The sequence below is a fragment of the Lynx rufus genome, unplaced genomic scaffold (assembly GCF_022079265.1).
Source record: "Lynx rufus isolate CCGP_SWC_20201006 ecotype Redwood Valley unplaced genomic scaffold, mLynRuf1.p SCAF_8, whole genome shotgun sequence".
NCBI classification, from domain to species: domain Eukaryota; kingdom Metazoa; phylum Chordata; class Mammalia; order Carnivora; family Felidae; genus Lynx; species Lynx rufus.
Window position 1 is genome coordinate 72,250,201 of NW_025814896.1, and position 22,738 is coordinate 72,272,938.

Here is a 22,738-nt window from a genome sequence, read left to right on the forward strand (position 1 = left end):
CAAAAATAAACCAATGTTTATATGGTTAACTAGTCTATGACAAAGGAGGCAAAAATATACTGTGAGGAAAAGATAGTCAAGAAAATAAATGGTAATGGGAAAACTGGACTACTTGCTTACCATATACAAAAATAAACTCAAAATGGATTAAAGACCTAAATGTAACATCTGGCACCATAAAACTCCTAGAAGAAAACAGAGGAAATCATCTTTTGGACATCAACCTTAGTAATATACTTTTGGATTTTTCTTCCCAGGCAAAGGAAGCAAAAGTAAAAACAAACACTTGGTATTACATCAGACTGAAAAGCTTTTGTATGGCAAAGGAAACCACCAACAAAATGACAAGGCAACCTAGTGAGCTGAGAAGATATTGGCAAATTATGTATCTAATAAAGAACTAATATCCAAAATGTGTAAAGAATTTACACAACTCAACACCAAAAAAATAATAATAATCTGATTTAAAAATGATCTTGAGTAGGACCTGAATAGGCATTTTTCCAAAGAAGACATACAGATGGCCAACAGACACATAAAAAGATACTCAACATCATTCATTGTCAGGGAAGTGCAAATACACAACAAGATATCACCTCACACCAGTCAGAATGGCTAATAACAAAGATGAGAGATAAAATGTGTTGGTGAGGACATGGAGAAAAGGGAACTCTGGTGTACTGTTGGTTGGAATGTAAATTAGTTCAACCACTATGGACAACAGTATGGAGATTAGTTAAAAAACTAAAAATAGAAATACCTATGATCCAGTAATTCTACTTCTAGCTCTTTACATGAGAAAACCAACACTAATTTGAAAAGACACATGCATCATATATTTACGCAGCATTTTTACAATAGCCAGGATATGGAAGCAACCTAAGTGTCTATTGATAGATGAATGGATAAAGAAGACATGGCATATATATACAAAATATCACCCAGCTATAAAAAAAGAATGAGATCTTGCCACTTGTAACAACATGGATTGACCTAGAGGGTATTATGCTAAGTGAAATAAGTCAGACAAAGACAAATACCATATGATTTCACTTATATGTAGAATCTAAAAAAAACCAAATGAACAACCAAGAGAAACAGACTCACAGAGAACAAACTAATTAACGGTTGCCAGCAGTGAGGTAGGTAAGGCAATAGGCAAAATAGGGGAGGGGATTAAGACATACAAACTTCCAGTTATAAATAAGTTGAAAAGTACAGCATAGGGCATATAGTTAATAATACTGTAATAACTTTATATGGTGACAGATGATAACTGCACCTACCATGGTAAGCATTTAGTGATGTATATGATTGTTAAAAATATAAACAGAGATCATAAGGAAGAGGAAATACATTTATAGCACTGCACCATATTTATCAGGGGAAAATGTGCAGTTCAAACAATGGTAGAATACATGTCAATAATTTTTTTTAGGCTTCTCCAAGTTAGTATTTAAGTTCCAGTTAACATACAATGTAATATTAGTTTCAGGCATACAATTTTGAGATTCACATGCCAATAATTTAAAATTATTTCATTTTTCTTAGAAATTAAACATGGCCAGTCAAAAAACCATGGGAGAAAGGGAAAAAATGTATATTTTAGTACCTTAAAGATACTACAGTTTCTAAACATGGTTTTTTTTCCGAAAACTTTTTGAATCAAGGGCTCAACAGTTCCATTTTTACTGAAATCCCAAATTTTGTAGCAAGCCCTGTGCTTATAAATATTTTACATAAAATTTCAAGAGATTCTGAAATCCTTACAACATAGGAAGAAGAGGACATATCACTGTATATGTAATTGTATTTAGTTTGGCCTGCCATAACACTACAGACTAGGGAATACCTAGAGAGAGTGATTATTGCTAATGTCAAAATGCAAAGACTTTGTTACTGACTTAACTCCTTTCTTGAATTCTCTAAGTACCTCTCTACCTGAAGGGTACCTTGAAATATCATATGACTTAAGATAACCCTTACTCTTTTTTTAAAAAAAGAGTTTTATGATCTAGCATAACCAATAACCAAGACAAAAAGAATTTTAAAACTTCTGTGCTAATAATAAATTGAGATTGTTCTTTAATTATCTAGAGCTCTCAAAACAATAATTGTCTGTGTTTCAATGTTCTACATTGTTTTTTAATGAATACACATCAAGAAAACATATGTATCTGGTTGATTCCATTAAGTAAATTCCATTAATGTGTTTAAATACTTCTTGGCCCTTATCTAAAATTAATCTCTAATAGAATTGGAGGCTTTTAATTATTTCTGTTCTCATAAACCTATAAATTTCTCATCAGTCATGTTCCCAGAAATTGACCTGAGAAGAAAACATGGGATGAAATTTTGAGAAGCACACATACCAGGCAGGGTGGCCCAATCTTTTCTGGCCCCTCCATTAATTTCTGAATACCAGAAGTACAAGAGAAGGAGAAGAAATTATTTGGCCCCTGATGCTCACAAAGCCCAACACATTTAAATTCATTTTCAACGTTTATTTATTTTTGGGACAGAGAGAGACAGAGCATGAGCAGGCGAGGGGCAGAGAGAGAGGGAGACACAGAATCGGAAACAGGCTCCAGGCTCTGAGCCATCAGCCCAGAGCCCGACGCGGGGCTCGAACTCACGGACCGAGAGATCGTGACCTGGCTGAAGTCGGACGCTTAACCGACTGCGCCACCCAGGCGCCCCTTAAATTCATTTTCAATGTTGTGAAAAAATAGCATCATTTTCATATATGGGTGGTATATATTATGTACACAAGCCCACCTGCTTCAGTGAGATGTGAATAAATATCAGAAGCCTTAGGTTTCAGTCCAATTTCTTTTTTTTTATATATATATGAAATTTATTGACAAATTGGTTTGCATACAACACCCAGTGCTCATCCCAAAAGGTGCCCTCCTCAATACCCATCACCCCTCCCACCCCCCATCAACCCTTAGTTTGTTCTCAGTTTTTAACAGTCTCTTATGCTTTGGCTCTCTCCCACTCTAACCTCTTTTTTTTCCAATTTCCAACATTAAGTTCATGGCACATTTTAGGTTTGCCATCCCGTCTCCATTTCTTCCTCTCTCAAGTTCTCAAATGCCCTAATTACAAGTGCCTGTCCTCACTCCACTCCCACAGATCATGCCTGTCTCAGTAGTGAGTTTCAGTTTCCTTACAAATCATGGAATTTTTCTGAAACCACTCACATCAACCTATGAAAACCAAGAGTCATTCCAACCTCTTAATACTAGACAACCTGCTTTCAACAGCCCCTGGTTGTTCACTCTATTACCAAGTACAAACTGCATGTGGCCCTGCATGGCATATGATGTCCAGATCCCCTGGACAGTAAATATATGATCAGTAAACTGATGGTGATCGCACCTGTCCAGGATTAGGTGTTTTGTGTTGGGCCATAGCCATAGGGTGGGAATCCTTCTTTCACTAGGGGAATAAAGCTGAGGAGATTAAAACTTAGTGACAGGGGTGGATCTGCCCACCACAGACACTCAAAAGGTCCAATTTATTAGAACAAACTTTTACTACTAGCTGATTAGACTATTTTTTGAAAATGTCACAGAAAATCAGACTCCCGTCTGAGTGCTGGGCCAAGTGGCATGAAGCAGTTGGAGGTAGACATCCCTTCACCTATTATAGGAGGTTCTCTAAATGAAATGACAAATTGCATTTGCCATTGGTGGGCCAAGCTTTCACTTTTGAGTGATTTTGACTCTGGTTGGCCATATATGTCTCATTTAAATTTTAATTCATGTCATTCTAAAAATAGTTCATAATCTGTAATCAAGGATGAACAAGTGCCAGGAAATCACTATAGTGAAAAAAAATACATAGCAAATAATTTAAAACTAACACATCATTTATAACGCATGGACATACCTCCTACAAAATGTTTTAAAGAAACCTGCTTTTGTACTTTTAATTCCATCAAAGATGAGCATATCTGTGCAGACTTTCTTTTGTTTCCCTGCCTATTTGCCATGGCCCATGGCTGCTTGAAATTGATATATTCAAGTGCCACCAGCAAGGCCTGAGTGAGAAAGGCTTTGCAATTCATCCTCTGTGATCTTTTATATAAATAATACTTTGAGTTGGACAGTGGAAAAGCCCAGGGTAACACTATAATGCCAACCTGACAGACACTTTACAACCTCTGCCAATACACTATATCAGAATCTTGCTTAAGCATTAAAGAAGAATATTTCAAAAATAATTTATAATGATAAAGGAGTCCCCAAAGATATTTAGAGTTGATTTTTCAGCTATTAAGTATTTCTTCATCTTTTCCAATATCCCTACCAAAGATGAAAATGCAGGGAAGGGACCGTTCTCCACTGAGGTCCTCTCATTCCTCTAGGATGGCAGTGCTATGTCTTGGGCTCTGGCCTCTTGAACCCTGCTCACTGGATTGGGATCTCTGCTTCACCACTTTATTACAAACCCTAAGAACTTCCACAATTTTCTCTATGTCTCTGTGTTTCAACTTTCTAAATTTTAAATCGAGATGCTCTCAAAACCTCAGTACCGTAGAAGGAATCGATCTGTAAATATATACTAACTAGGCCTTCACAACCAATATTACTTGGCTTATACCACACGCTTAATAAATGTTACATACTTTTTCACCACCGTCATTTTAGATTGGTTTGCTCCCTTTCACACTAGGTAAAACTTATCTGGGCCATTTTTGGCTGAGAATAGAGTAAAATTGTCCACTTATTGAAAGGGCCTTGAAGATGTTGATCCATCCAATTCTTCCTCCCTTCCACTTTGTGGTTGAGGAAACTGAAACACAGGTAGTGTAACTTTCCCAAAGTCATGATACACACAGAAATAGAACTCAGGACTCTGGATTCCCAAAATTTTAAGAGCAGAAATGTCCTTTCACAAAGAATTATCAGGAGGCCTTATTCAGTTGTCTACCCAGAAATTCGCCATATGCAAGCTGCATCTTACAGGAAATCTCAAATTCACATTTTATTCCTACTTCAGTTTTCCTTATAATCAGATGGATTCTAAATCTCAATTTTTTTTAATGAGAAACATCTGAGTTGTATATATCATATACAGCTTTAAGTTTCTATACCAACTTCAGGGGCCAAACAGCAATCAAAACCAAAGCATCATTTTAAATGTAAAAAGTCTTATAAAAATGACTTACAAAATTATCCCTATCAAATCTATAGGTTGTCATATAGTTTATGTTTGTTAAAGCTTGAACTAGGATTTAGTTTTTTTCCAAAAAAAAATGAATGTTTACATTATTTAGACATAATCAGCATTGTTTTTAAAATATGCACAATAACTACATCTGTGCTATAAATTTCATTTGAAATTAAAGTAATATAAAAAGAGCAGGCATAAGTACTAAAAAGAACAGTTTAGTTTATAATCTATAGTTAACTATTGGAGTACTTAATGACACTAAACTGATTTTACAATTTGGAGCAAAGAGAAAAGTTGATATTATTAAGAACCCATACTATTAGATCAGCATCCTAAGAAAATCTACAATTTCCCCATTTTTCTCAAACTAAAATCTGTCTGTCCTATTAAGGTGTCAGTCTAATCCCTGACACATAAGCCCTGAGTTAGCTTTAGCCAGGGTAATTAGTTGCTACACATGCTTTTTCGAAAGAACATGAAGCAATAAGACTGGATGATGTACACCTTAGTTTTCTCATCGAGAGAATGAAATAATACAATTACTCAGCTCATTGGTTTTCTATAATGATGTAATACCTGTTAAGAGATTAGAACAGTGCTTTGCACATAAATAAGACTCAAATATTAGTGAACATTAGGATTATTATTATCCTGAGAGTACCTGAGAAGTACATCTAAAACAGCAGAGAAAATATTAATATTCTTGATAGATGTGGCTGCATTAAAGAGCATTATCAGGGTTCAAATCGTAACTGCTAGGGCCTTTCTAGCTCATATAGCCAAGCCCTATAGAGAAAATTACCTAAGAATTGATCTTTGTCAGGAAAGACTGAATTTCTGCTCTTGGGTCATCATGACAAGAAGTTCCCAATCTAAAGCCTTGCATGAAGAAAATCATTGACAATATTGAATCTAATTTAGATCTAGTTGATATAATTGATAGGTGATTTTTCCCCTTCCTACATATATACTGTAAAGTTGGAATTTTAATATGCATTCATATTTGGATCTTAGAAAACTATTTCAGATTAGAATCAGAAGCACAGAAAGAAAAAAAAAGAATCAGAGGCACAGTAGTAAAGTTTGTGTTCATGTACTGCTTTTGCAGAAGGGATATAGAAGGGGAGGAGAGGGATATACTAACATGTGAAGGAATGGAAATAAAATTTTCTGCATTCTTACATGTGCTGGTTTCAATTTTTAAAGATAAAAGTTTCGACCTAAAGGGTTAAGTTAGAATACAAAAGATTCCACAGCGTGATTCTGGTTTCATTTGATCAAAGTATAATTTTATGTTTAGCCATTGGGATTTTAAATATTTGACAGTCAAGTGATCATGACTTTTCCTTTACAAACATTTATTTACCAATTCTAAGTTCAATTTATTTTAGTGTGTTGGTGATAGGAAGGTGGAAAATTCATGGTCTTTGTCCTCACATATTAGATGACACTTGTCATTCATTGTAAGAAGTGCAAAGTGCTCTGGTTCTAAAAGGAAAAAAATATTTCTATAAAATAACCTCTATAAAAAAGGTGCCTATATATTTTCTAATATTTGAAGTTAAATGATTTTGCAACTTTGTATTACAAACAATACTGTACAACTCAATACTAAAAGATATTGCCCATGTGCCCTAATTTAAATGACATCACAGAATCCTTATAACAAAGTTTGTAAAGGTTCACAACTTTCTCACGTCTGCTAGATCCGTAAGAAATGTATCTGAAATCTCCACAGATTTCTGTGCACATAATGAATTTTGATAATATGGTAAAGGTCAGAAATTCAAATAAGATGATCAGGATGCTCATTAATTCTGAACAGAGTGAAATATGCTATTTAATATCTTTTTCTCTTCTGTATGCTCTTTGCTTAATTTCAAAGCAAATAATTAATTCTCTGATTTCTACTGACATGTTTTGACTAATAAGGATTTAATAACTTATAAGAAAATCCAGTACTTCACTGCATTATATAACTGGAGAGTCAACAGAGAGGACTGAGATTTAGATTGAAACTTTTCACATAATGAAAGTCATCCTTTTCTTTCTCTGCAGATCTAAACTGCAGATTAGTCTGTAGGATATTTCTCAAGTTAATATGTTAATTTCTGAGGATTAAGTAATATTAATCTTATAAGAAACACCCTGGAAGCACACCTATTCTCATTTTGTAAAACACTGAGGTCATCTTTACATGGGAAAACAGAAATGAGTCCTTAGCCTCTGAAAAAAAAATAACAACAGTATTGAAGTAACATCTTGAGAACATAGTTATTAGGGAGAATATTGTTCCCAGTATTTAAAGGCATTCACTTATTCAGTGCAATGTCACAGATTTAACACCTTTGTAACCTTTGAAAGGGGAAATTATAATGGAGATACTAAGAAAACCTTAGTTTTTAAACAACATTTTTAATCTTTATTTATTTTTGAGAGAGAGACAGCATGTGAGCAGGGGAAAAGCAGAGAGAGGGAGACACAGAATCTGAAGCAGGCTCCAGGCTCTGAGCTGTCAGCACAGAGCCTGATGTGGGGCTTGAACTCATAAACTGTAACATCATGACCTGAGCTGAAGTCAGACACTCAACCAATTGAGCCACCCAGGCATCCCTAAGAAAACCTTAAATAAAGCAGCATTATCTGTGTCTCTTTTTCCTTCTCCATAAGATTATATCTTTAAGAGTTCTTTCCTTTTGAGTTCAATATACCTGTTTTTATAACATATTTTGAGCTAATACAACACTATAAGATCAGTGGCAGTCCAAGTCTTTCAACCTTTAACAAGATACATAGAAAAGTCAAGTATTATCTTTTATTTATTATTATTAAATATTCATCTTCTTATTGGTTCACATACAAGAAGGTAACATAAAGAACATATGGAAAATGGGATTGATGGAAGGACCCACAGCTGACATAGAGAAGGAAGAAAGTCACATGTGCTGAGAAAAAGCACATGCCTTCAGTCTCAGCTGAGAAAAGTAGTCAGTATAAAATCATATTACCCTAGTCCCTAACAACTCTGAGTCATGAGCCCTGGGTTCCAGAGAATTGGACCTCACTATCACCTATCCCCCTTTGAACCTTGCCCACCTCTGTTTTTCTTTACGTCTTCTCTTCCTAGAGGATGTACCTCCAATTTATTGGCTGGCCACATACTTCTAAGCCTTCAAGAAGTTGAGTCTCAATTCTACCTCCTCATCAAATGTGGCCTATCACACCTGCTAGAAGTGAGCTTTCCTCCCAGGATCTCAGAGAGCCATTAACTCTGGCCCCTCAATCTGTCACACATTTACCTCCCAAGGAAAAGTCTTTTATTCCTGCACATACCATCTTGTTACTCCATTTCTTAATTCCTACTGCTTCATTTCATTAGGGTAAAGGGGGGAACTTGAGAGGGGTCCTAAGTGGTGGTTGGATTATATACATTTGGTAAGGAAAGTGGAAGGGAATTCTAAGTCAAGGATTAAAGCTCCACCAGGAACTTTGACCTAGATGTGGGCAGGACTCTCACAGGGTTAAATGAGTATCCAAGGCTAATTGTGGGGGGTGGTTCATGTACGGCACAGTCCTCACTCTTGTTCAGATGACAGAATGTCATAAACTGATACATACAATCTCATATACATGTATAAAATGCCCAGAATGGAAACACTTTTAAAAGAAAATATGATGAAATGAAATTATTTACAGAATGACAACCACAAACCTGTATCTACAAAATATAAATCTGTCCAACTAGACTCATCCTTTTCTCAACATTTCCTGTTTGCTTTTTGCCCATTGATCTTGTTATGTATTAAAGCAGATTCCAAAGGTTTGTGGAGAGGGAATGGAGTATGGAAGGAAAAGATCAATTTGAAGAAAGTTTATTATCTTTATTGACTTCTGAGAATTTTAGGAAGATTCCTCTTTTCTTCAATTTAGGGCCTTGGTTGAGAATCACTGATTTGGGGCAATACTGGAAAGTGATATTATATACATAGGTTAAGGTCAGCTTAGTCTGGATCCAGCCACGTATATTATGTATTTACTGCTTCTCCCCTGCCTTAAGTCTCAGCAGAATTTAAGGTGCCTGAACACTGAATTCAGATATGCTGCTTTAAAATATATATTTCCTCCATTCTTCCCTGAACCATTTTTTTCTTGGCTACTTGATTGGTTTAACTGTGTAAGCATTTGGCATTCCAGCTGAATGAGAAAGAGATGAAATGGCAGTTCTCCCAGCCCTCTTATTTCACAACATAGAAGTAAAACTGGCAATGCAGAGAATGTCATAATTCAGATGTGTCAGTGCTGAGATGTTTCAAAGTGGTTGGGAACAGGAATATCACAGTCCATTCTGAACCAGAGCTAAGAATAGGGATACTTTATCCTGCTGTCCAGAGTGACATCTACTGGTATCATCAAGTTCAAGGCATAACTGTAAAACATTTCTCCCCTTTGCCATAAATATAAGCAGAGATATGGTTGTGCAAAGATATGCAGGAGATTGAAAAGATAGTCAATCATAAAAGTTTATGTGGGCCTGGAGCTTCAGGAAAGTCCTTGGCCTCTGGAAGAAAAAAAAAGGCTTAGAACAGGTTAAATGGAGAGAAATGGGAATAATGTCATACTTTTCTTTATCTTTTTGTAGAGAGAACATGTGTTCCCAAGCCAAAGTGTAGAGTTAGCAACTCCCTAATCCTACCGAAATGGAGCCAATTTTCCCATTTAAAGAGAGGTGACATTATTCAAATATCAAAACTAAATGGGTCAATTCAAGTGCACAGCTACATACCAACTTATATAGCAAGAGGCCCCCAGGTCTTAGCTGACTGCTAAGAGATCCGTGGCACTGTTTTAACATTGAGTCTATTTTAAAAGCAAACAATTAAGGAATTATCCAGATAATTTCTTCCAAATATTTCCTTATATGGTGATGTTAAATGGCTATAACCCAAGCAATAATAACCTTCTATACGCCATGTATTAAATAGGCTGAGGAAGAATAGACGTATGGGGTGAGACCTTGCCTCTTAACAACTGCTGGTCTTCTTACACTAAATCAATCTCTCTCTCTCTCTGTCTCTCTCTCTCTCTCTCACACACACACACACACACACACGCACACACGTAACCAACACCAGGCAATGGATGTTTAGTATCAAGTGACAGGTCATTCCCTCTGCTCCCCATTCTATAGTCTTTTCTTTCTTTCTCAGGTCCCTCCATCCCCCACAAAAATAATCAAATATAAATGCTTATTAATCGGTAAAGATTTTTAGCCTTTATCTTATAAATACCACCTTCTTCCCTTCACAGATAACATTTTCATTCTCCTTGTCTAGCGAGAACCACTTGGTTCATTGCAACATGCTTCTGGCTCTACCATCCCACTAAAATACACACTCTTGTTAAGGTAGAGAAAATGGCCAAAGTATAAATCCAAAGGATAGTTATCATCTTGCTTAATGTTTCCTTCTTGCTTGCATTTCTGCTTTTGCTTTCCAGGTCACTAGCACTTTTGATTTCATGTCTTCATTCCTAAATTCTCTTTTTAGTCTCATAGAGTCCCCCAATAGGCAGTTGTATTGAGAGACCATGTTAGACACAGGGTATACAGAGATTAAAAAAAAAAATGCTTCCCCTACCACTGATTCCTCTTCCTATAATCATCTGTTTAATATCTGTCGTCCATAGGTTTTTCCTGTCCTCAGAGCTCCTCTTATGCAATAGAGTCTCTCGGAAAAGAGCTTATCCAGTATCACAGGCTACAGCCTACATATGGATGAGTCTTACATCATTGTCTCCAGGCCTCCCCTCTGTTGATCTCCAGTCCTTGTTTCCAACTGCCAACTATCCATCTCTGTCTGGATATCTCACATGCATACAAACATCAATATTCTTTATCTTCTTCCTCCAAACCTGCTATTATGCTCACATTATAAACTTATCTTCAGTTCCTTTTTTTAAAAAAATCTGTCACACCTAGCTGAATAGTATGTCCCATTCTTACCATTAAAAATTGTTTTAGGACTCCTGGGTAGCTCAGTCGGTTAAGCATCTGACTCTTGATATCAGCTCAAGTCATGATCCCAGGGTCATGGGATCGAGCCCCATGTCAGGTTCCATGCTGAGTGTGGAGTCTTCTGGGGATTCTCTCTCTTCTTCTCTCTCTGCCCCTCCCCAGCTCACACTTTCTCTCTCTCTCTCAAATTAAATAAATAAGCTTTTAAAAAATTGCTTGATGTTGGTGCGCCTGGGTGGCTCAGTCGATTGGGTGTCCAACTTTGGCTGAGGTCATGATCTCATGGTTTGTGAGTTCAAACCCCACGTTGAGCTCTGGGCTGACAGCCTGGAGCCTATTTCGGATGCTGTGTCTCCCTATCTCTCTCTGCCCCTACCCCGCTCACACTCTGCCTCTCTCTGTCTCAAATATAAATAAAACATTCAAAAAAATTGTTTGATGTTAAGTTTGCTCTGCCAAAAATTTTAAGTCAATAGCCTCCAATCAGTTCTTTCTCTCTTTCCAGTGTCTCGTTGTTGTAATCATCCTGAAACTTTTCACAAAAGATTTTTTTTTTTGAAAACACAAATCTGATCATGGAGTTCTTCTACTAAAATTCTTTCCCTTATTTCCTCCAGATAGCACAGAATAAATTTAAAATTCATTGGCAAAGTGTTCAACATTCTTCATCATCTCCCCCTGCCCATCTACCTATCCATCCTCATGTTTCATTACTCCCTCAGACACTCCGTTAACTGCCAACATGCTGAACTGTTTACTGTTCCCCAAACATAAATGCTTATCTACACATGGATGCCTCTAAATAGGGTTTTCTGCACTGCTCTTTTCAGGGAAGCACGCCACTAAGGCTATTTGAATAACTCCAAATTCAGTCTAGAAGCCTCGGCCTTGAATAAAGTACTAGAGGAGTAGTGCATAGATAATAAAAGTTGAACCACCAACATCAGTTCCAAAAAGCCACCTACCTTACTTCTCCAAGAAATTTTTCCCAAAGGAAGAAAACTCTTGAGAAGTCAGGGTAACAACAAGCCAATGTGATGCATTAAACCAGAATAATGAGAGATGGTGAATACACCACAGAGAAAACATCAACCAGTTCTACTTGGGATTGCCATGTTGAGTTGGTCTTTGAGGCCCAGAGAATCAAATACGGTTCTGCAATGGCCTTAAGACAGACATCAAGTCAAATTTAATAATTTTCAAGAAGAAAGCCTCTTCAGTTGTTGCTGTATTTTCAAACCCTATTTCAATTAACGTATTAAGTTCCTGAAAGAGGTTAATAATGCAATAAGGGCATTTCTCTCTTCTACTAACAAGATGAAAAATGATTTCACTTAAATTCCTAGGACATCTTTGTTTGAATGGCACAGGTTTAGCGAAATGGGTCCATTCATAGTATGGGGATCTCCAAGATATATTAGAAATATTGAGCACTTACAACTTGCCATGCACTGTACATTCTCGGGGCTCAGCAAGTACTCATTTGATGCTCATCATATCACTATCAGGTAGATACTATTATGTGATCATTTTGCATATGATGAAAATAAGGCACAGAGATGTTAAATAACTTACCCAAAATTACAAACACCCAGACCAAAAGCAGAAGCCAAGGGACACAGTTCCAGGGCCTGTGTTTTTACCAACTACGTTATTTCACTGGTTTTTAATTTGTATAATCAACTTAAAAACCAAGCATAGGAAATACAATTATGGTTTCAGGTCAACATAACAATGCCAAACATGCTGATGATGTAAAATTAATGGAATGGGGGAGAAGATGGAAGGAAAATAATGAGTAGAACTTCTAGTTCTTCAGAAAACTAGACGTATCTTTGAAGAGCTCCAAAGTGTCAAAACCTCTTCAAATGAAAGGAAAATCACATTCATGTAACACTCCTACTACTATGTAATATTCAGTTATCATTCCAGCCCTATACATTCCAAATTTTCAGGACAAGGCAACTTTTAACATTCAACCCTCTTGTTAAAATGTAAAGCTCATCTGGCTTAAATGTAGGTTTTCAAAACTACCAAAATAAAGTCCTTTCCAAGGTAGTCATTCTTAGGTTACCCAGGGTGGATCACATGATCTGTTTGAACTACGTGACACCTCTCTTTCATGAACCTCGATAATGAGATCATTTAAACAGTAGACTCTTAAGAAAATCCAGTGACACAATGTCAAATTTCCAGGGAGATATAATGGATTTTATGGTAGCTGAAGAGCTTGATAGATCATTCAGTGCAATCCTTTCCCCTCAGGCAGATAAAATGCCATTACTGTATTACAAACAAATCAACTGAGACCCAGCAAGGGTTACTGACTTATGCAAGTCATACAGCTAATGGGTGAGATGTCTGCTTTTCCATGTAAGAGCTTCTTTTCACAACACTCTGGCTCACTGGGTAATGATGAGAGATGTGCCAGGGTCACGAATTTGGATACATTGTTCTTGCTGGTTTTGTCTGCAAGAGTGTTAACAGCATGGTCCATGCATAGCTCATCATCACCTCAATTTCCACTAGTTTCTTTCAAAACTTCAGAGTCCCCAGTTCTAGGTGCAACTTCTCCAGATGTTTTCTCCCTAAGTGGTCTTCTACATTCAAGATCACTCCTTTCTGTTAAAGACCAGGGTCATCTCTGCTTCAGAAACTTTTATCGGGAAACCCTGAACTCTCCATACCTTTTCCAAAGGTCACGTTCGTTTGTTCATGTTGGTGTATCAGGTTACACTTGTGAATATATTCTCTCATTTCCTCGGTTGTGAAGTCTTATTATTCCTGTTGTTTGCCAATCTCAAGAAATTCTCAGTTCTCTCACTCAACTCCAAAGAAGACAGCTAGTCACCTCTCTTTCCTTAAACTTGTCTTTTTCTTTATCCTTTGGTCCTATGTAAACACTTGCATAATCTGTACATCCATGAACAGTTCCAATCTATGCTCCTGTTGGGATATCAACTTGCATACCATGGTATAATACTTGAGGACAGTATGAATTGTGATATATGTGTATGAAAATACCACTCACCTTTGTTCATTCAGTTAATAAATATCTTTTGACTACTGTGTATCAACCCCCTGGCTAAATGTTGAGGATCTGGGAATGAATAAAATCAATGACCTGTTCATTAACCTTAAACATCTCGCAGTCTTGGACAGGGTCAGGGGAGAGTTGGGAGTGCTGAGCTGTTAGGTACCTGTACATGTACATGTTGTCACTCTTCCATGCACTGACTGCAGTAGTCCTATGATCAGTGGGTGTGAAAACGGCTATGACCACAGAGAAGAATCCGTATTCATTCCCTATGACATTTGAGCCAGGTTTCAAAGAATTAGTATAAAATCACCGGGATAGAGGGCAAGAACCTTCTAAAGAGAAGGAAATGAAGATAAGAGAAGCCAAATGAGAAGGAGTATTATTATTATTATAATTATTATTTTATTCACTTTGCAAAGATAGCACACGACATGTACTCTAAGGCAGCAGAGAAATGCTGTTGTCTGCAGTAGAGACACAGCCCGGAGTTAAAGCTGAGTAAACTTGGCTCCCTATGAGAACTGTCACCCTTGAATAAACCAACACTGCCTGGCTCCCGTGGCATCCTTTCTGGGCACAGAATTTCATTTTAAAAGACATTGGGAAGCCAATCATGAAGAGGCAGAAACAAAAGCTGTCTACATTTCCCTGCTGCAAAAACTCTCCTGTAGAGGAGATGTTGAGGCTAAGAAAACAAATAAAAGTTGTTCTGAAAGGAGAGGCAATTAAATTTTTGCCAAACATGACAGGAAGCTGAGAACTGAAGCAGACAGAGTAATGTCTATCTTTGGCACACCAGACAGGGAGGAGAAGAGTGTGTCTTTGATGGCAGACTTTATTTTAAAGGTGCTAACTGACATTTTGAAAGGACATAAAAACAGAGAGGAGAGAGCTCTTCAAGCCCTGCTGTCTGGGCAGCAGCAGCTCCCAACTGCCCCCGGGGTTTTCATTTACCCAGTCTAAGGCTAACCTGAGATAAGGTGCAGGAAAGAAAAGAAGCAAAATAAAACAAGTCCCTATCTTAAAGCAGCCACATGAATCTGCACGATGCATTTAAGTTGGAAGTATAAAGAGAAAGACATTTCCTGGCTCCTGAAGGAGTCTTGCAGAAGGGATCCTTGGTGGTGACAGAAGGGCAGAGTTATGTCCATCATCCAAACAGTTGGCTAAGTGCATACATGTTTTTATAGGGAACCCTGTGCCAATGGAAGGTTTGTGCATAGGCACAAAAGCTAATTTCTAAGGCCTTCGGTTACTCAAATGTGGAATCACTCTCCCCTGTGGCCTTCCTACAGGCAGGCAGAACTGAGTAGCTCCCTCCAGTTAGGAACCCAGGAACACCAGCACTGAGGCATCTCAACCTTCAGCACATTTCTTACCTCTCTCCTTGGTTCCCTGACCCTTCAGTCCTGTGCACTGAAGGCCAGATTTGTGTTTATTGCCTTGTGATCCTCCCAAACCATTCTGTCCCAAAGAAGTTTAGATTTGAATTTTCCATACACCTTCATTTCGCTCTGAAATTCTCATGGTCCATATTTCTCCCTCTACCCCAGGATCATGCAAACATTTCACTGTATCTTTAAAATAAGGAGAATGAGAATCTCCTCCACTAGTATTCTGATAAGGGGATTGAAGGGTAGAAACCGGAAAAGCATGGTAGCCACGGCAAGTATGATTCAGAGACATGGTCTATTTCCAGTCCTACACTGACCAACACTCACTTAAGCACAATGTGAATACACACTGAAGAGGAAGAGGAGAGGAAATGTACAAGAAAATAACCCAGGTACCACTCCATCCTTCTTGGTTTTCTCACACTAGGATTCCTTACAAATCTCAACAATCCAGCACAGTACACTCACTCTAACCAACTCACTCTGTGCTACAGTCAGCAATATCAGTCTGCAGATATTTACCCAAGTCCCCACTCTGCACAAGATTCTATGTTGGAAAATATGGAAAGGAAGAGGACACAGCATCAGACTACAACAACATCGCTGTCTTAGCAAAACCTTCTAGAAAGCACAAGGGTAGAGTTAGCAGGAGTCTGGAGAACAAGTTCAGTTAGAGAAGCCATCTGACAGAGCAAGTCAACACAGAGCCCCAAGATCTCTGACTCTAGTCAGGGAATCAGAAAAAACAGTCCTCGCAGGGGGAGGAGAGTGATTTGAGGGCAAATCCCAGGACAACTGTTGTCTCCTCTCTAAGCCATCTTAGACTTCTTGCTGTCTGTAAAAACCCAGGACCTGGGGAAATAAATGTATCCAGAAAGGGGTTCAAGGTCTCCAGGAAAGCCTGCTGCTAGGAGAGTCATGGAACACTCTATTAGATACTCCATAACCTTACACACATGTGCTGTTCTTTAAATGGTGTATTTACCAAAATGCTAAAATAGCTCACCATGGCCCTGGCAGGTTTCAAAAGGACAATTGGAGAGGAGAGGGGAGAGCAAGGAGGGGGGAGGGGAGATGGGAGTGGAGGAAGAGAAAATTAAGTTTCTTTAATGACTAATTATAAACAAAAGCTCGAGGAAAACAAAAGTTTCTGCATAAATTACAAAAAGCCTTCTCAATTGCTTTCAGAAATGCAATTTAACCACGAAGAAAATCTCTCTAATTTTCTGAGATGATGAAAGAAAAGGCCAGTTTCGTAATTGCCTGATTGCTAAACACATTAGGAAATGGATGGAATTTCAAGATTGAGACTCTGGCCTAATATTATCTTTTGTTTCCACTTCGTTCCAGCAACAATAATAAAAAAAAAAATAGAAGGACTTGGGAAAATATGGAGCTATTTGTTATGAAGCAGAGTCTAATATAAATTACAGCTGAGAGAAACAATGAATCATAAAAGATAACAGATAAGGAGGACTAGTTAGAAACCCAAATACCTCGAGATGGTGCTCCAAAACTACATGGATATAAAATTAAAACACATATTTTCAATGGTATTATTGGGGAATTGCTACAGGGAGCAGAAAGGAAATACTCTGTCTTTCCATTATTTTGCAAAGCACACAGAGTAGTTTTCCAGACAATTTCAGCTCTTTACAAAATGCCCAGAAGCAGCAGATCTCTGCAGAAGAGGTCACACACTCATAGGTTTAAGATATAAAGCAGACAGATTCAAGTCAATAGGAACATCAAATTAGTTTGCCGGTTATTGAGTGGAGAGGGCACTGGTATGCCCTGGTCCCTGAACTACCACCTCAGCCACACGGCTCAAGTCTGATATCAATCTAGATGAAATATCAATTTGGTCAAAGAAAGAAAAAATTATAATGATCCAGATTGGCCATCTGTGTGTTTTAATTTTCTGAGGGTTAAAAACAAGTAAGTGGAAGAAGGGCCCAGTGTTTTTCAAATGTAAGCCAAACCTTCATATGATGCAATGATCTTTTAGTTTGTAAGATTTGCAACTTTCTTTTTATTCCCTCAGTTATTGATAGGCCAAAAAGTATCCCTGTTTATAAACGAGAAGGGACACGGAGAAGGAAGTGACCAAATGACATGTTTGGGTCCTACTAGTTCTGAAATTATATAATTTAATGGCATTCATAACCATTGTTTGAAATGATCTAGCTTCACAAATTACAAAAATATTAAACATTCTGCAATTTTTCCAAAGATACATATTAAGTCCTCAAATCATTGTTGAATGAATAAATGCTTCTTTGCAAAATTTTTTTAACATATATTTATTTTTTAAAGACAGAGAGAGACAGAGCACTAGTGGGGGAAGGATCGCGAGAGAGAGAGAGGGAGACACAGAATCTGAAGCAGGCTCCAGGCTCTGAGCTGTCAGCACAGAGTCCAATGCGGGGCTCAAACCCACAAACTTTGAGATCATGACCTGAGCTTAACCTACTGAGCCACCCAGGCATAATTTTTTTTTTTACAACAGGAAACTTTCCTCTAAAATAATAGGTTTCCCTAGAAATATATGTAAATATAGGAAATATATACATGAATATATATTATTAATATTTGTGTATATTTTAAATACTATCATTCATTCTGTATATATTAGCTAACATTCTTCCGCAGAGAAAGCTTTTACTCATGAATTGGACTATTTAGTATTCCAGAACTGTATTTCCCACTGAAAAGCCAGGATAAATGTATAATAATTTTTCTTTCATTATGAACTTTCAGAAGGAGTGAACTTAACAGTCACTTCCAATAGTATCAACTCTTTTTTTTTTTTCCTGAGAGAACAAGATTTATTATGAGGAATTGGCATATGTGTTATGGAGGCTAAGAAGTTCCAGGATCTGCAGTCAGAAAGTTGGAGGTCTGGGAGAGCCATTGGGAGAGCCATTGGTACAGTTGCAGTTTGAGTCTGAAGGCCTGAGAATTGGGAAATCCTGTGGTTTAAGTTCTGTCCAAAAGCCAGCAGGCTGGAGACCCAACAAAGTATCATGTTTCAGACCATATCAATTCAAGGCAGTTAGGCAGGAGTTCCCTTTACTCCAGAGTCAGCCTTTCCCTTCTATTTAAGTCTTCAACTAATTAGATGTGGCCCACCCACATGGGGGGAGAGCAATCAGCTTTATTCAATCTACTGATTCAAATTCAATTCATTTTTTAAAGCTTTCTCTTCTTTTATATCTTTATGGCCTCTTAGATACTTATGTTCACCATTCGTTTCAATAAACATAGTCGATACTCTTTTAGATGAACAAAATGTTCCAAATTTGGCCAATGAGAACTTCTTAAATATTGCCCTCATGACCCTTTGACCCATCCTATTAGTCTGTGTTTCCCTGCTTTCTAGCACAACATTGTATCCTAAAGTTTACTTTGTATTTTCCTGGCCTCCAGCCTGCAGTCTGCCATTTCTCCAAAGAAACCTGATTCCTTTCTGTGATGAATGTTTTTTAGAAAACAAAATTTGGACAGTAAAATGGTAATTTCTGAAAAAGCACCATTGCTCCCATGCCCTGTCACTGGACAGAAATAGAAAATACATCCTATTATCATGAATGAAACTAAAGCTAAAAATGATATTACTAAAATGAATATAACATTAAAACTTTTCATGTAATTTCTTTGGCTCAATACTTCTTTTTCATACACTGAAAAACTCAGTTAATTATTGGATTATTTTGCAATATATAAGAAAACACAAAATAACAATATCAATATTACTAGTAATAACAACATTACCAAATGATGTTTAAGATTTCTTGGCTGTTCCTTTCATCTTCAGCCTTATGCCACTAAGTTTTGTTTTCTGTTCTTTTAGTATCAAGGAAGTTTGTTTTGTTCTGTTGATTGCTTTTTTATTAGTATTTTTGGTAATGCCTGAACCCCCCTTTTTCTTCGAAAGAAGAAAGTTTGACCACTATGATAATGTTTTACCACTATGATACCTTTTTCACTCATTTTCTTCTCCACCATGCCTTTTAGTCAGTACTCATTTTTCCTGGTGCTTCATCTCTGTCCTCTTAAATATGCTTAAGCTTTTGTGATTTCTTTGTCAGCTTTAAATAATATATGAAGGGGCGCCTGGGTGGCGCAGTCGGTTAAGCGTCCGACTTCAGCCAGGTCACAATCTCGCGGTCCGTGAGTTCGAGCCCCGCGTCAGGCTCTGGGCTGATGGCTCAGAGCCTGGAGCCTGTTTCCGATTCTGTGTCTCCCTCTCTCTCTGCCCCTCCCCCGTTCATGCTCTGTCTCTCTCTGTCCCAAAAATAAATAAACGTTGAAAAAAAATTAAAAAAAAAATAATATACAAAGTTATCATTTAATCTTCCTTTCTCCCACCTTCCCCCATGTTTTAGTTGTGGTACTCTAACTCTGGTATTGCATTTAACACTAGCAAACTTCAGCCCTTGTCCTCAACTTTGAGATCGTCAGTCTATAGTTAGATATATAAAATAGTCACCACCAATCTCTTTGTCAAATTCTTCCCTACATGTTTTTGTAAAGTTCATCTTCTAGTAGTTTCCTTAGGAAGAGCTTCTGGGGACAATATCCCCTGAGTTCTTGCATGTTTCATACTTTTCCTACAGCTGTCAGACTCAGAGGACAACTTGAATGGAGTCACATCCTTTGTCTCCTTTCTTGAGTATCATAAAGGTATTACTCCTTTCTTTACCTATTGTTTTGAATATTTGTTAAGAAGTTTTATGTCAACCTACTTATGTTCTTTTATTAATGGTTCTGTCTTATTTCTTTGTTATGTTTTGGAGATGATCTTCCTGGGTCCATTTTTACAGGTACAAAATGACCTTTGTAATATATAGATTCAAATTTCATTTATTTGAGTAAAAATTTTTTTTAGTGTCCACACTTTATTTTTTAATATGTAAGTATTTGAAAGCTGTACCTTTCCCTTCAAGTAATGTTTTCACTGTTTCTTGTTGTAAAGCAACAAGAAAATGTTGTATTTTTATTTATGATATTTTGTTGTTTGCTATATTTTTATATTAAATATAATTTATTGTCAAATTGGCTTCCATACAACACCCAGTGCTCTTTCCAACAAGTGCCCTCCTCCATGCCCATCACTCACTTTCCCCTCTCCCCCACCCCCATCAAACCTCAGTTTGTTCTCAGTATTTAAGAGTCATTTATGGTTTGCCTCCCTCCCTCTCTGTAACTTTTCTTGAATATGCATTTTTGACATTCATTCTGTCTTACCTTTGGCTTTCTTCTTCAGGGTAACCAATATGCTCAAGAACCAAATTCTTGAACAATGAATACAGTTAAATTCCATGAAAAATGAGAGCCACCTCTCTGAATCAAGTCATCTAGCTGCCTGAGCTGTGGATGTGTGTGTGTGTGTGTGTGTGTGTGTGTGTGTGTGTATATATATATATATATATATATATATATATATATATCTTGCCTTTAGTTTCTGACCCCATTATCCCTCCTTAATAGTATCAAGACCACATATTATACTCTATCACATGTTGTTATTCTTTTCCTCATTTGGATTTTTTAAAATTTTTTTAATGTTTACTTATTTTTTAGACAGACAGACAGAGCATGAGTCTGGAGAGACAGAGAAAGAGAAGGAGACACAGAATCCGAAGCAGGCTCCAGGCTGTGAGCCATCAGCCCAGAACCCGACGTGGGACTTGAACCCACAAACCGCAAGATCATGACCTGAGCTGAGGTTGGACGCTTACCCCCTTGAGCCACCCAGGCGCCCCATCCTCTTTTGGATTTAAACCACATATTTTATTTGTATCACATTTCAGTAAGTTTTTCAAGATTTCCATTGACTGGCAAAAGCTATTTTTATGGTCTTTCTGTTTCTCATCCTGAAATTCTTGCTGATATGGATGGGCCAATAGCTACCACATACCATCTTCTGTTGTCTCACCATGAAACACATGAAAATCACTATAGTTAGTCTCCACAGTAAATAATTTACGTTGAGGATCCCTTAACTTCTGATTTTCGTAATTCTATACCTTTGGCCATAGATTAATACAGATAAGCCTCACACCAAATCCTAAATTAGGAATGATTACTAGATATCTACTACATGAAATAAAGTACTGAAAGAAGTGGTACAATGAAGATTCACCATTATTTCCTTTAGTAAATTAGGTCACAGAAACTGTATAAGTGTGTGTTTGTATATATATGCATACACATAACATATTCATGTACATATATACTAGGATAGAAAGCACTATGCCATCATAATGTCAAAGTATATTGGGAGTTTAAGCAAAAGTAGATCCTGGGAAGACTTTATAAAATAATGGCCTTTCAGTCTTAAGTTATAAAAAGGTTTTAGGTGTAAGGAGATCAGAAAAGGTGTATTTTAAGAAAATGGAAAGTACAATTAAAGAAAGAGATTAGAAATAGTTTGTAGAGGATGTGGCAAATAGAAATAGTTTCGTTTGATTGAAACAGAACTAATACTGCTCATAAGTAATATTTTTATTTTTAATTTTTTTTAACATTTATTTATTTTTGAGACAGAGAGAGACAGAGCATGAACAGGGGAGGAGCAGAGAGAGAGGGAGACACAGAATCTGAAACAGGCTCCAGGCTCTGAGCAGTCAGCACAGAGCCCGACGCGGGGCTTGAACTCACAGACCGCGAGATCATGACCTGAGCCGAAGTCGGACGCCTAACCGACTGAGCCACCCAGGTGCCCCCATAAGTAATATTTTTAAAATATTTTAGAACCACAGGATAAAATGTTTGAACCTTGTGATATAAATAACATGGGGTCATTCAGCATTATGAGTATAAAAGAGATGAGTTTCACAAAGATTAATCCAATACCAGAATGAAAAACTTAGTGGAACAGGGGGGAAATTGGAGGTGGTAAACCTACTTCAAAGGCAATTCCAATTGTGCAGACAAAGAATAAAACCTATCTCTGTACACAAACAAAAACCAGAACAACAGATCCTTTTACAAGACTATACATCTTTTTCATAGAAAAAAAAAAGTTTGATCAGAAGGCTTAATGGGGTAGATGTTATTCAGTCATCTACAAGAAAGGAAATGTATTTCTGATTTAGTCAT